Source organism: Strongylocentrotus purpuratus, unplaced genomic scaffold (assembly GCF_000002235.5).
Source record: "Strongylocentrotus purpuratus isolate Spur 01 unplaced genomic scaffold, Spur_5.0 spur5_scaffold_14, whole genome shotgun sequence".
NCBI lineage: Eukaryota > Metazoa > Echinodermata > Echinoidea > Camarodonta > Strongylocentrotidae > Strongylocentrotus > Strongylocentrotus purpuratus.
Genome location: NW_022145599.1, coordinates 31,030,701 through 31,042,570, shown reverse-complemented (window position 1 = coordinate 31,042,570; position 11,870 = coordinate 31,030,701).

Here is an 11,870-nt window from a genome sequence, read left to right as displayed (position 1 = left end):
CTTTCTCTCCCCCCCCCCTCCCCCTTTTTCATCTATTTTTGTTGTTGTTCTTCTTGTGCTTTTTTGTTTTGTTTGGGGGGGGGGCTACACGTCTGGCAAGAGGGATCCCATATTATGCACACTGCAGAATTGCGCCCGCTCCTTTCCCGGTAAAAAAACACCTTCTTATAATATTATCCACCTTTCTTTCTTTTTCCTTCTGATTATTCTCATTTCCCCCCTTTCTTCCCTTTCCGCCTTTTCTCTCATCTATCTTCCCCTTTCTTCCTTTCCCCGCCTGTTCTCCTCTCCCCGTTTCTCTCCTCCCTCTTTTCTTCTTCTTTCTCTCTTCCCTTTTCTTTCTTCTTCCCTCCTTTTTCTCCTTTTCTCCCTTTTTCTTTCCCCCCTTCACCCCTTTGTTTTACCGGGAGGGCACGTGCCCCCTGTGCCCCATCAATCCGCCACTGCCATGAACTTATACCTAAGGTTTGTATTACCTTTAAGGTCATGAGAATATTTGGATTATTGACAGGAAGAAGGCGACAATCTGGTTGAGAAAAAAATCATGCATTTGTCGAAAAGTCATTATTTCAGTTGATAGCTGAACTGGATAATTGCCACAATGTTTAGGCCAACAGTATAGCGGGTAAGGAAAGATCATGACGACCGCTCGTGCATATTAATAATTTATTCTTGATATCAATTATTAGGCAACTTAGTCTTATATCTTAATATAATTCATTAGCCTTATTATTAAGGCTAATTTGCCTGATGAATGATATCAAAAATAAATTATTTTGTTTTAAAATGTTCCACACACAATGGAAAAGCCATAAAGACACAGAAGGAAAATAAAAAAGGTAGTGGAAAATAAAAATATGTATTTGTTTGAAATGCCGCAGTTGAAAGGCAAGAGAAAAAAGAGAAATATAAAGATTATCATAAAGAAAGGTGAAAAAAAAGAAAATGATGGAAGAATCAAAGAAAGGTTCACATAATGTAAACATGAAGAGAGAGAGAGAGAGAGAGAGAGAGAGAGAGAAATAAAATATTGATTTAAAAGAAAGAAATAGGCTACTTGGAATTGATTGAAGATTAGATGAAATTAAAAACAGTGTTTTATATATCATAAGGAAATATAAGGAAAAAGATGAACGAGAAATATAACAGAAGATAATGAAGAAATACAAAAGAATGAAGGAAGAAAGGTCAAAGGCCTAAATGAGAAAATTAAAGGAAAACTAAAGGAAAATGATTAAAACAAAAAGTCAACCATCAGCAGTCGTGAGGTTCAGACCGCCGTAGACAAAAACAAATAAATACGTAAGAAATGATAACAGAAGAGATGAAGAAAATAAAATCATAGAGTAGAATAACAAAAGATGGAAGAAAATTTTAACGTAGGTAAAAACAAAGAAAAACAAGAAAATTCAAAGAAAGGATAAACATACAAAAATAGAAGAACAAATAAAGGAAAGGAATTACGAAAGAAAAGATGAAAGGAGGAAAAAATCTTGAATTAACAACAAAACAAATGATATAGTATGGCACAAAACTGCGCCAAAGTAGAACAAATTTACTTTCAACATTATTATCAACAATAAAAATCTTTGACACACAATAACATGGAATTAAATCACCGATTAATGAAATAATTAAACCCAACTTTCTTACCGACCCCCCCCCCCCCCCCCCCCCCCCCAAGGTAATGCGTTAGGGTTGCACATCCCCATTACAAATTAATATACAGGGCCTGAGATAATCTATATGCAGTCGAACAACCGTAATCGTCAATTTCCCCGAGGGGCGGTTTGCCAAGGAACCCACGAACTTGAAAGCCAGTTTTCGATTTTCCTTATTTACCATGCTTGTTATACAATAAGCCTCACAGTTCTAAATGGAAATATCATGTAAAAGAAACAGAAAATAATAAGTAAGAAAATAGGAATAAACAGTAGGTTCTAAAATATTTTTTGTGATCTGTAAATTATTTTCACTGCGTATATTCGAATATAATATAATATATGGAAATGTTTACTTGAAAATAAAAGCTATATATGTTCCAGTTTTGACGGCTTTGTGGACATATATATGGTAACTTTCTTACATTTTTTATTTTCTGATTTATTTCTTTGTTTTGTCGGTCTACTGCAGGGACTACCCACTTGAGAGCTATATCGAGGAGGTTTCTTTGACACGCTCGACCTTGATAAATTATCCTTTGTTACAAGGGGGCAGGGCGAATGATCTTTTAAAATGAATATAAATAATTTGTGCATAGCATAGCCAGAACCCGGGAGCAAGAATGTCGTAGGGGTAAGCATTAATTTATAGTCAGAATATTGTAAGTGCCCCCCCCCCCCCGGCCCCGAGAGTGAGAGAAAGAGAGAAGATCGAGAGTCAAGGCGCGGACCCCCCGGTTTGTCACTTGCTAAGGAGTTATGTATGATGATTGGCGGAGTTGAAAATGACCCTTATTTACTTTTAGGAAAAACTTTCCAGCAGAAAGTTGCCCCGTTTTAATCATCAGTGCCCCCCCCCAAAAAAAAACAACAAACAAACAAACAAACTCGCATTTGCTCCAAATGAATAATGAATGTGTTCTAAATTTGGCTTAGATATCGAGTTGGTGTTGAACAATTTCCCAAATTTCCCAAAACTTTGTAATACCTTTAACAACAAAACAAATGATATAGTATAGCACAAAACTGCGCCAAAGTAGAACAAATTCACTTTCAACATTATTATCAACAACAAAAATCTCCGGAAAAATCTATGACACACAATAACATGGAAGTGAAATTAAATCACCGATCATAATGAAAAAATTAAACCCAACTTGTTTACCGACGCCCCCCCCCCCCCCCCAAGGTAATGCGTTAGGGTCGTACATCCCCAAATTGGCCTATTTTACCAAATATGGGCCTGAGATAATCTATATGCAGTCGAACAACCGTAATCGTCAATTTCCCCGAGGGGCGGTTTGCCAAGGAACCCACGAACTTGAAAGCCAGTTTTCGATTTTCCTTATGCATTTACCATGCTTGTTATACAATAAGCCTCACTGTTCTAAATGGAAATATCATGTAAAAGAAACAGAAAATAATAAGTAAGAAAATAGGAATAAACAGTAGGTTCTAAAATATTTTTTGCGATCTGTAAATTATTTTCACTGCGTATATTCGAATATAATATAATATATGGAAATGTTTACTTGAAAATAAAAGCTATATGTTCCAGTTTTGACGGCTTTGTGGACATATGTATGGTAACTTTCTTACATTTTGTATTTTCTGATTTATTTCTTTGTTTTGTCGGTCTACTGCAGGGACTACCCACTTGAGAGCTATATCGAGGAGGTTTCTTTGACACGCTCGACCTTGATAAATTATCCTTTGTTACAAGGGGGCGGGGCGAATGATCTTTATGCGCCACTTAAAAAACCCCCCTGTGCCACATTCTTTTAGGGTCACACATTTCGAGGGAATCTTTATTGACTCTGCTGAATCAAGAGGCTATAACTCTTCACTGGATGATCATGATGAAAAATATTGTGCAGCAAAGTTGTAGACCGGAAAACGTGCTTTTCGATGAACCGTCATTTGTTATATTTTGAATTATCATTTTTATAATAATCATAATTATATAATGTTTAATTTTTCTTATTTACGGCAGTTTTTTATCCCTCTAGAATTTCTTATTTAGCAATGATAAGACATCTTCAAATCGAATCTATTAGAAAGGTGGACTTCTTACCTTTCTTTACATACCTTGCTCAAGTATTCTAACAATTCAGAAGGTTAGTATTTAGGTTGTTGAAGAAAAGAAGTTCAATAGGGAGAGACTTGAAAGTACCCCGCTCAGCCACCCTTGACAATGGGCTAATCTGCCCATTGAAATCCCTATTACCCCAGGTTATTGTCAATGTCCGGTTTAGCGGGGCATGAAAAGGGACGTCGTGGGGATGTTTTTCTTTGTTGTGCCATGATAAGTCAATAAGAAATAAGAGAATGTTATTGATTTTGCCCACTGGTATGAGCATGTAAAAATGGTATAGGCATAATATATTATATGTGATATACATGACATAATCAGCATCTTATTGAAATGTCTCATTATGAATGTTCACCGCATCTGTTCTCTCACCTTCTTTACCCCTCAATAAAATTGATTTCAAGTACATTTATCACAGCCATAGATACAAAGAAAGAATGAATCAATCTTAAAATATAAACTATATTGCATTGTTTTCCATTTACTTTATTGTGAGAGAGCTTATTATCAGAAATGATTGACGAGTGGAGTATGCAATGAATAAAATATGGAGAACGGACGTGAGAGACATTATGAGAGAGAAATAGTGATATGAAATGAAAGGACTTTACTGTGAATAAAGATTATAAGAGAAAGAGATAAAGATGACGGCAAGACAGGATACATATTGATACGAAAATAACAATAATAATGAGATAGAGATGACGGAAAGAAAGAGAGTAAACACTGATAGCATAAGAATGAATAAAGATAATAAGAGAAAGATATAGAGATGACGGCAAGACATAGGGTACATATAGATAGGAAAATGATAATAATAATAAGATAGAGATGACGGAAAGAAAGAGAGTAAACACTGAATAAAGATAATAAGAGAAAGATATAGAGATGACGGCAAGACATAGGGTACATATAGATAGGAAAATGATAATAATAAAAAGATAGAGATGACGGAAAGAAAGAGAGTAAACACTGATAGCACAAGAATGAATAAAGATAATAAGAGAAATATATAGAGATGACGGCAAGACATAGGATACATATTGATAGGAAAATAATAATAATAATAAGATAGAGATGACGGCAAGAAAGAGAGTAAACACTGATAGCATAAGAATGAATAAAGATAATAAGAGAAAGATATACAGATGACGGCAAGACATAGGGTACATATAGATAGGAAAATGATAATAATAATAAGATAGAGATGACGGCAAGAAAGAGAGTAAACACTGATAGCATAAGAATGAATAAAGATAATAAGAGAAAGATATAGAGATGACGGCAAGACATAGGGTACATAATTATAGATAGGAAAATGATAATAATAATAAGATAGAGATGACGGAAAGAAAGAGAGTAAACACTGATAGCATAAGAATGAATAAAGATAATAAGAGAAAGATATAGAGATGACGGCAAGACATAGGGTACATATAGATAGGAAAATGATAATAATAATGAGATAGAGATGACGGCAAGAAAGAGAGTATTACACTCATAGCATAATAATGAATAAAGATAATAAGAAAAAGATATACAGATGACGGCAAGACATAGGGTACATATAGATAGGAAAATGATAATAATAATAAGATAGAGATGACGGAAAGAAAGAGAGTAAACACTGATAGCATAAGAATGAATAAAGATAATAAAAGAAAGATATAAAGATGACGGCAAGACAGGATACATCTTTCTTTCATTAGTTTTATTCATTCTTATTCTATCACTGTCTACTCTCTTTCTTGCTGTCATCTCTAGCTCTTTCATTAATTTTTATTCATTCTTATTCTATCAGTCTACTCTCTTTCTTGCTGTCATCTCTATCTCTTTCTTTCATTATTTTTATTCATTCTTATTCTATCACTGTCTACTCTCTTTCTTGCTGTCATCTCTATCTCCTTCTTTCATTTTTTTTATTCATTCTTATTCTATCAGTCTACTCTCTTTCTTGCTGTCATCTCTAGCTCTTTCATTAATTTTTATTCATTCTTATTCTATCAGTCTACTCTCAGGGAACACTTTTATCACTAGAGTCTTCGTCACTGCTCGATTCGTCGGAATCAGAGTCCATGCTCCATGCTTCCATAGTAACAAGATCTCGAGCCTCCTCTACACTAAACACACGTTGACGTTTTCCAGCAGGTGCCATCGTAACATCAGTAAAAAAAATCCAAAGAAAACCGCTAAATACACGGTAATTTCGAATGTAACACTATGAAGAAAAACAGTTTACCGGAAAGTGTGCGATGTATACAATGTAAACAATAGTAAACGCAACGCGTGGCTACACACTGCGAGCGGTATTATGAATGTCTAATTGACTCGTATACATCTGTGCAAAAATGCGAAGTTGGCACGCCTACGTCCGTGCAAATCGGCGAACAAAGCAAAAAATGAATATAAATAAGTTGTGCGTAGCATAGCCGGAACCCGGGAGCAAGAATGTCGTAGGGGTAAGCATTAATTTATAGTCAGAATATTGTAAGTGCCCCCCCCCCCCCCGGCCCCGAGAGTGAGAGAAAGAGAGAAGAGGGTCAAGGCGCGGACTCCCCGGTTTGTCACTTGCTAAGGAGTTATGTATGATGATTGGCGGAGTTGAAAATGACCCTTATTTACTTTTAGGAAAAACTTTCCAGCAGAAAGTTGCCCCGTTTTAATCATCAGTGCCCCCCCCCAAAAAAAAAAAACAACAACAACAACAACAAACAAACAAACTCGTATTTGTTCCAAATGAATAATGAATGTGTTCTAAATTTGGCTTAGATATCGAGTTGGTGTTGAACAATTTCACAAAACTTACCTAACTCATTTATGTGGAATTTTTCTCATGTTTTATGCGTCGCAGGTTTCTCTTTAAATGATACCAAACTATTTCGTAGAAATGTCTTGCTCTAAAAAAATTGAAAATATACATTTTCTATTCTAGAAATATCCATGGCATATCTAAATGGGTAATTTGTAGTAGGTCATTGGTATAACAGTGCATGGGTATATGATGACGTCATGGCTGTATTTATACAGTACTCTGCTTCATGCAAATCGTGTACGCTACGTACAGTACGTGGTACCGATACGTGTATTGTATGCATATTATATCCGCTGCGCATCTTGGGAAACCCGTTATTTTTTTTCAGTGCGTGATTGCAATTCGAAATGGCAATACGACATCGGCCATCTTGCTCAAAAGCAACGAAAACAACTCTTCTAACAGAAAAGGTTGTCTCATCGTTTGCTGATTGACCCTGATTTTCAATAAAAGGATTTTACGCACGAAGATTTGCTATTAAAAGGAGTATTTATTTGCAGTTCTAGTGGCAAAAACTGGAGTCGTTTGTTGGACATTCTATTTCTACTGGCAGGGGCCTCGGCCTGCACACAACTTGCAGCTTGTACGAAGGAAGTTAATTGGCCATACGCTACAATAGGGAACCTGTCCAGCGAGCAGCTTGCCGGTTTGATACATATTTTTCGTCGTGTTCTTCAGTCTTACTACATCATCTCAACTTGTAAGTTTACCTCAGTTTACTTTATATTCTGGTTTAACAATCATGGCATCATATGGTGTTGGTATCATGTTATGATAATGATATGATAGAGAGAGTGTAGAATGTGATTGCTGGCTTGACTAATGAATACGGAAGAATGAAAACTGTTATTCTCGATTTGTGACGTCACGTGTTGTATCGACTGGGAACGGCTCTGTTCTTTGTGAAAGTAGATTCTCATGATTCTAGCGTAGATTTCTAATGTGAATGTGTCAGTGACAATTTGAAATCTAGTTGAGTTGCTGCTAAATTTGGGACACTTGAAATTAGTGAAAAAATCAATCATAATTCAGTGTGGAACTGAACTTTTTGAAAAATACTGGGGTGCAAGACTGCAGTGCAGGCTTTTTTTTTGAGGGAGAGAATCAAGAAATTGATTTTTTAAATATTTTTTTAAAATTTCTTAAAGAAATGGACTTTTTATGGGTTGTCCGTTTTCCTGAGGATTTCGTTCAAAACGTGGAAGTCTCTGTGCAAAGTCAATGTGAAATGCATCAAAGGAGCATCTCTAACGCACAGATCGAAAATAAGAATGGGTTCTTATTTTTTAGGACGTGTCTGCCTAGACCTATAAGTTGGGGCTTTTTTTCGAGAAAAAAAAAATTAATGCCTAAAGTGTTCCAAGTTTTGGGCTATCAAATGCTAAAAAGCAGGCATAGCTGGGATTATTTTGTCATTAAGAGTTGTTTTCATGACTTCGAAATTGATATTAGTCTAAGAATAGATGACAATGGACAAATAATGCATGCCTACCGGTACATTAAATTCCAAGATAGCGGCTCGGATGTTTGGCGCTTGTTCAGAAACCTATCCACAATTTGACCCGTAACTCCGGCATGGAGACGCCCTACTAAAAGTAACATACCCAAATTTAAGCCATGAGTTAAAAGTCTATATATATGTTTATTACCTGTTTCATGCCAATTTTCTTGTTATTTTTGAAGTATTTTCGGAAAACAATGATTATTAGTATACACTTTTCCACAGGTTTCACGGGAAACCGCTGCACAATACAAGTGCATACCGATGGTGGGTTGCAGGCGGGCGCGCGCCTGTGTGAAGTAGGGCTGCGACATGTAGTCGCTGTACTCGCACTGTTGACAACTACTCGAGTATGATTTCTCGTACTCAAATATTTGGCCGCAAAAAAAATCCAGGTCACCTGGCACTGTCCAGGCCGACGCTTAACCGTGCCAGCGAGAGCGCCCGCCGCTGGCATGGTGCCGTCGGTAAAAATGTTTCCCAACTCAATCACTGTCACAAACTGGGACCAAATGTCCGGATTTCTGTTTGGACACGGAGAATAATGAATTATTATTCTGCCATCTTTGGTTTTTATTTTTTAAAACAGCATTGTTTACTGTTATTATTATTATTAAATCAGCGCCTTCAACAGACCTGCCAACCAATACGATTTAGTTGTATTTAGTACGATTTTTTGAAGCAAATACGACAGTACGATTTTCCTTAATAAAATACGATTTTCAAAAACAAACAAAAAAAGTTTTTTTTTTTTTTTAATTATTTTTTTTATTTATTAATATTTTGTGTGTGCGTCCGCCATTTTCAATGGCAAAATGTCCATTCTGTCCTGTAAAGTATCCTACAAGCATCTCACATCAGCAATTTGGGGATGTTTATTGGTTCATCGAACACACGTCCTGACGAAATAATGCATATTCAACCAATGATTAATAAAAAAAATTCTTCCTGTAGGTAGAAACTGTAAGAGGCATTGATCCGCGTAAGAATCCGTGTTTATTTTCAAGAATACAACTTATGTCAGTAAAATACAACTTTTGACATTAAAGAATACAGTTTTTGAACTCCAGAGGTTGGCAGGTCTGCTTCAACTGCAACTCGAAGTAAAATTGCGTGAGTTTTTGGGAGACGGTACCTGGGATGCTGCTCCTGTGGTATGGTGGTGACAAAAAAACAACAAAAAATTCAAAAAACATGGCATCCGAATATTTGAGTATTCGCTTGTAAGCCTGGGAGTGTACTCTAGTACCTCATTACACGGTTGTGCACAGCCTTAGTGTGAAGTCATCTACCGACTGCCGTAATGAGGATCTGAGACATTACGGATCGCCGATCAATCAAAATGATCAGTTTAAATATAAAAAATAATGCCGAAAGTGTTCAAGTTTTTGGCTATCAAATGCTTAAAAAACAAGCATACAAAAGTACATATACAGTGTAGCTCGGAGAGCTATAAGCAATTATTATCGGCAAGACTTTGTTGCCTTGACGGAAATCTAAAAACAATGATTATTGGCAAGACTTTGTTGTCCGTATCGACAATGAAGTCTTGTCAATAATTATTAATTTAGGAGTTCCGTATCGGCAATGAAGTCTCAAAAACAAAAACAAAACACATGTAACAAACTGCACGAAAAAAACAGTTAATAGGAGCGAGAAATGCTAAATGGTTTTGATGAATGCGGTCGTCTAATCGTTGGTTAAACGTTTATTTATTGATTCATGTTTCCAACAAAACATTACAAATCAATAATTATAAGCATTTAAAACAAATGTAAGAAATTCATGTTGGAAACAGAGGGGTTCACTAAAAAGGAATGCTTGTACAAGTGTGAACACCTCAAATGATACTAAGAAATAATGAGTAATTAAATTAACTAATGAGTAACTACAAAAGGAACTACAAATTATGGAAAAGAAAAAGGGGGATGCCAACATAGGAGAGAAAGGGACAAGACAACGCTTTACACAACAAAGATAAAGGAATACGGTCATAATACAAAGAAAGAGTAGACAATAACAAAAAGAAGTTATTGGCATCCATCCTCTTTCTTATTTTTCTCCTGTCCTCTGTCTCTTTGCCTAAATTATTTAAATTTCTTTTACAAAAAGTTTTAGACAACATTAAAAAAAAAAAAAAAAAGATAAGTGGGTGAAATGTTGATAGTCTTTAACTTTAGAGATGAAAATGAAAAAAAAAGGTATCTTCATCATCATTCTTCCTTCACTCCTATTTTCTTTTTTCTTTTTTCTTTTCTATTTATTCATCTTCCGAAATTGTTAAACCCCATTCCCCCCCCCCCCCCCCCTCAAATCTCACCTTTAGACAATTGGATCTTCTTTCAGTACAGAAATAACAGAATTATTTACCTACAGTGTGTGTAATGTAGTTTTCATATTTTTTCTTTTCTTTCATTTTGTCTCTCGATCCCTCCCTAATATTCATTAACATCTCTTTTTTTTTCACTATCTCTTTCGCTCATTCTCAGTTCCAAAGCATACATTGTCATGTTGTAGAAATAAAAATTTAAAAAACACAGACATTCCTATCAAAGATTAATGCATACCAGGCAGCTAGCGCCCATCTGGGTGTGACATTACACCGCGGTTTCTCTAAGCAGACTGGGCAGCCTTTGTTATTGGCTACCAACACATTCCAAAATGTACATGTTTGCAAAACTCTGACGCGTGTATAGCATGTGCCCTCCATGTGATGCTTGTTTTCAATTGACGGACAAACGGACCAATCATAGCAGAGCATGTGGCAGTAAAAAAAAAAAAATTATTTCGGGGGCTCCTTATCCAATTTTTGGGAAATTTTGGGGTGCTCTTTTTTCCATTTCCAGGGGTACTTTTTTTAAGGGCTACTTTTTCATTAATTCATAAAAAGAAACCGTTTGTTGAGTTCATTTAGTAGGCCTACTGGCTTATTCATATCTTTGATTAAGGTTTCGGGCTTCCTGCTTCATTTTTACTCATTAAAAAAGAAAGCATTTAATATCTAATTAAATAACTAAGTGTTAGTGCATTGATTAGATGCTAGAACTGTATCAAATAATTGTCTATGTAGTACTATTTATTTTTAACCAACTCTGAAAAGTGATTTGAAAGATGAAATTCAGTATACAACTGTACACGTAGTACATGGCCAGAATAATCGCAATATTAAGTTTAAATTTCATACCTCTATTCACCAAACTATATTGAAATGGCTACAATATGATCATCATAAATTCATAATAATTTGAATTACGTGGATGAATTTAATGAGGATCTGAGATTACAGTCGCTAACTTCAGGCACACGCACCCCACAACGGTATGCACTTGTATTGAGCAGTGGTTTGCCATGAAACCTGTGAAAAATTCAAAATTGTATGATAATGTTTTGGTCTTTAGGAAAAAATGCTCTAAAAAGGAAATTGAAACGAAACAGGTGAAAAAGATATCTACTTATAAATCATGCCCGTTTAATAGCTTGATTTCCTCGCCTACAGCCATAATTTTTTATCTCAAGAGTCTGCTTTGACAGTTTACAAAAAGTCTAATCTTGTGTATTTACCATGCAATATAATATGCGCATGTGTGTAGCAGCTAGCTACTTTGTGGTGCAGCTAGCGTTGTCGTTCGACCTCTAAAGGTAGAAAATATGGATCTCGAAATTAATATTTTTGAGAGATAATTACTGCGGGCTTCGAACATGTTTTGAAGAGGGAGCTGTTATATTTGATCAGTGAGGCTTCCCCTTGGCAATAATAAAAATTTGGATCAATTCAAAATACTTTTGATTCTTCAGGTCAATCCT